The 4,255-nt window shown below is 36.8% G+C and overlaps 1 long non-coding RNA gene across 1 annotated transcript in view; it reads right to left on the bottom strand.

Annotated features, from left to right (window-relative positions):
* The window catches only part of LOC106727948, a 27,426-nt gene extending 24,773 nt beyond the window's left edge, over positions 1–2,653 (bottom strand). The window contains exon 1 of the long non-coding RNA XR_001364184.1: positions 2,463–2,653. This is a non-coding gene — a long non-coding RNA (uncharacterized LOC106727948). The remainder of the gene's footprint in view (positions 1–2,462) is intronic.
* Positions 2,654–4,255: the final 1,602 nt, after the last annotated feature.

Here is a 4,255-nt window from a genome sequence, read left to right as displayed (position 1 = left end):
ATTTTTTTTTTTTAAAAACACATGACCCAGCACTCATACCCATTTGAGTTAAAAACTTAATGCCCACATACAAGCTTGCACATGTTAGGCAGCTTCGTTCATAATTACCAAAAACTAGAAGAAATTGAGAAGCCCCTTAATATGTGATTGACAAAAAAATGGATACATTCATATAATGGACTGTTATTCTGTGATAAAAGAACTAAGCTATTGAGACACCAAAACCATGAAGGAATTTATTCTCTTTAGATAGATAGGAAATTATATGACATTCTAGAAAAGGCGGAACCATCAAAACAGTAAAAAGGTCAGTGGTTGCCAGGGGGAGGGGGGAGATGAACAGGTGAAGCACAGTGGATTTTAGGTGTTGAGACTATTTTTATGGTGCTGTAATAGCAGGTAAATGGCATTATGCCTTTGTCAAAACCCATAAGCTGTGCAATGTCAAGCGTGAACCTTAATGTAAAGTAGGACTTTAGTTACTCATAATGTATCGATATTGGTTCATTAATCATAGCAAATGCAGCACATCAGTGCAAGATATTAATAAGGACAATTGTGTTAGGTTGGGAGGAGGGGTATATGGGAACTCTGTACTATGCACTCAAATAGAAAAAAACTTAAAACATCACATTTATTTTAAGAGGCCAGAACTTTGGGGTGTGATGATATCATTTATGAAATGATTTGGAAACTCCTTTTTCAGATCACCTTAACAAACTGTGATAAGAAGCAAAAGTTATTTTTTCTTAGAGTTTCTGAAATAATCAAGTCATTAGAAGGTGACATAAGTGAAAAATTTATTTATACACCTTTCTAAACTTTTGTTTATAAATAGAATTTCAGTTTTAAAAACTGAAATTAATTAGGTTTATGGCATGACCTATTTGTGAAAGATGGATTCCAAAAAGGTTATGAGCAATGACAGTGTTATTAGCATACTGCATCGTTTCCCAATATATTGATGTGGAAAACTGCCTTCATTTAGATGTCCAAATACTGATTTTAATAAAATTTTTCAGGAATGTTAATATACTCCCTCATGCACACACACAAAAATAAGGAAACAATGGTTAAGAGAGATGAGGGGCCAGGAAACAGGACCCTGATGGGAGAGATGGGTGAGAAGAGAAGAAATGCATGGGACCACAGGGGGAGTATGGAAAAGGGAAGGAATGCCTGTTGGTTTGTAAGGCATCTTACTTCTGGTGCAATACATAGTGTTAGAACTAGGTCAACATTAAACTTATAATATTCATGTTCACATTATTTTCTTATAGAATACAAATGACACTCTGCTATAAATTACATTTTGTGAAACAATTCTGGAGTGATCCCCTCTACTGCTCAGCATGGCCTGAAGGCCAAGGGTACATCTCCTTTGTCCACCAAGCTCTTCTTTCTCAGAGATTCTTCTCACACAGAGCCACACCCGCTGTACTTTAAGTTGCCCTAGAGTGCCTCTTAAGACTTTACACAGAAAACCTTCTGGTAAGTGATTTAGAAATGGATCAAGTAAACAAAGAATATCAGTTTCCAGTGCATGCCATGGCTGTCAGAAGCACAGCTGGAGCAGGGAGCTCTGAATGCAGCTTCCATCTGAGCAACTTAAGTCTCTCCTTGCCCGGGAACAGTGGAAAGGATGCCACTGAGAGCCATACCCCTTTTGAGGAATGAAAATGGCATTTGGCCTTGCAGGTTGCAGGGCATGATGCCTTGTGTTGCTTTCGGTCCCAACAAGGTTCCTTATCACAATGGAATCCCATCAGATTCTTGCGGATATAATGTATATCAACAATTCTGAATTTTCTACAGACTACAGAGACCTAAGTATACTACTAACACTTATACTCATTTAGCTCTGATTTTTTTTCCTATCATATTTCCCCAACTAAATAGTAAATTCCTTAAAGTCAGGAAATACGTGTCTTCTATTTTTGGCTCCTAACACCACTCTTAATTGAAACACAGGGTGTGCTGAAGAAATGTTTAATTAAATTTTTAAAAGTTTCACATAGATTTAATTCACACCTAAGTAAATATATTCAAAAGCATATGTGGTACGGGATGTAAATTTGTTGTAATTCTCCCTTTCCTGCTTGAAAGGATTATTCTTGTTCTAAAATCAATTTCAAAACTATACGTTAAAATAAACATAACTGCCTTTCATTTTTATTTTCTCCAAGGTTATTGCAAATCCTCTCATATTAATGTCACGTGCTATCACTGTACACTTACCTACAAGCTCAGGGATATGTGAAGATAGCTATTATAATACATGAGCATGTGGATTTTTAGAATTTCTCTAGACTCTGTCTATATGAGTATTTAGGTGTACTTTTTATTCAGCATTGATTCATATTTTGACATATGTGTGAATATATCTAGAAATAAAACAAAATCTGACCAAGACATAAAACAGACTTTTGATAGAACTGTTGCCTTTCCACAATACAACTTACACAGAAATGGTTGAAAATGAAATCCTCGTTGCAGGCTTTCAACTTCCAGCCATGTTAACGTAACTGGGGTCAGACTTGTCATCTTGCTGTTCAAGGAAAATAACCTGCAAACTGGTCAAAATATCAGATAAAACTATATTCAGGTGGTGGAACACAGGCAGTACCGGACAGTGGTCCAGGAGGAGAAAACAATTGTGATGATTCCTATACTTATCCTGATGATAAAAGCCTGAAGATTTTTTTTTGAAATCCTCAGCGAGGAGAGAGAGAGAGAGAGAGAGAGAGAGAAACATTGATTGGTTGCCTTCTGTATGCTCCCTGACTGAAGATCAAACCCACAGTCCAGGCATGTGCCCTGACTGAGTATTGAACCTGCAACCATTCAGTGCATGGGGCAACACTCAAGCAACTGAGCCACTCTGGCCAAAGTCTGAAGAATTTTTTAATGGACCATAGTGCAGGTAAACAGAACTCAAGCAGAACTCGGACAACAAATTTGGAGTTTAGGGAGGCCAGAAAAACTTGAATTTTCATGCAGAGACACAGGACTATCCAGAACATATCTCCAGAAATCTGAATAGGGGTTCCTGAACATAACATTGCACATGCATAGGATAAAACTCCACAAGGAAACCACCGGCATCCTGTAACATGAAGAGTTCTCAGAGCTCCCACAGGGCTGGGCGTGTATTTACAGTCTGTCAGAGTAGAGTTCTTGTTGAAAATGCAGGGTATTCAAAATGGACACTTAAAAATGTATGCCTTAGTCGTAGAGTTAAACTAGCTGTAGAGTAAAAGCTATTCTAGACCTGCCCTAATAGTGCTTAAAAGCAAGACTCCAAGGTATCAAGCTGATGTGTAAGTTATATAACTACCTGTCAGAACCACGTTCACTAGTGTTTAAAAAGAAGACAACAAAATAAAACATCCAATTATGTGTAAAAATAATCTATATCAAACGTCTGGAAATGAAAACAACAATGTTGAGAAGGCTAGCATATAATCAAAACTTACTAAACACGCAAAGAAGCAAAACAATAGCCATTATCCAGGAGAAAACAAATGCAGAAACAAAAATAATAGAATTAGCAAAGACATTATATGAATTTTTATAAATCTACTCAGGACTTAAAAGAAGATGTAACCTCATAAAGAAAGAAGAGGGCATTATAAAAACATTGCTTTTAGAATTCAAAAATATCTGAAATTTTACAATTCACTACATAAGAAAAGGCCACTAAAATTAAAGGTACATCAACACAAACTGACAAATGGAAGAAAAAATAGAAGAAAAAAAAAACCCACAGGGAAAATGAACTGAGACGGAAGGACCTGTGGATCAAGTGGCCTAATGTACATATAATTGAAGTCCCAGAAGAAGGGTGGTAATAAAAATATTTCAGTAATAATGGCCTTTTAAAAAAAAACTGGTGAAATCTATAATTGTAACACAAACCAAGCACATAAAACAAAAGAAAACTATATCCAGGCAAACCATAATCAACTTGCAGGAAAACAGCCATAAAGATAAATTCTTAAATGCAACTAGGAAGAAAGTGGGCACACTACATGTTAAGCAATGAAGTTGAAAATAGTTTTATATTTCTTGACAGAGAATGTGCAAGCCAGATGTATTACTTTGCTATGGCTGCCATGACAGTGCCACAGACTGTGTGGCTTAAACAACAGACATTTATTCCCTCACAGTTCTGGAGTCTAGTGGTCCCAGATCAAGGTGTTGGCAGGCTGGTTATCTTCTGAGGCTTCCCTCCTTGACTCGTGGATGGCCATCA

This window comes from Myotis brandtii, unplaced genomic scaffold (assembly GCF_000412655.1).
Source record: "Myotis brandtii unplaced genomic scaffold, ASM41265v1 scaffold5045, whole genome shotgun sequence".
NCBI lineage: Eukaryota > Metazoa > Chordata > Mammalia > Chiroptera > Vespertilionidae > Myotis > Myotis brandtii.
Note: the sequence above shows the minus strand (reverse complement) of the source record. Positions and strands in the feature narration are given on the sequence as shown.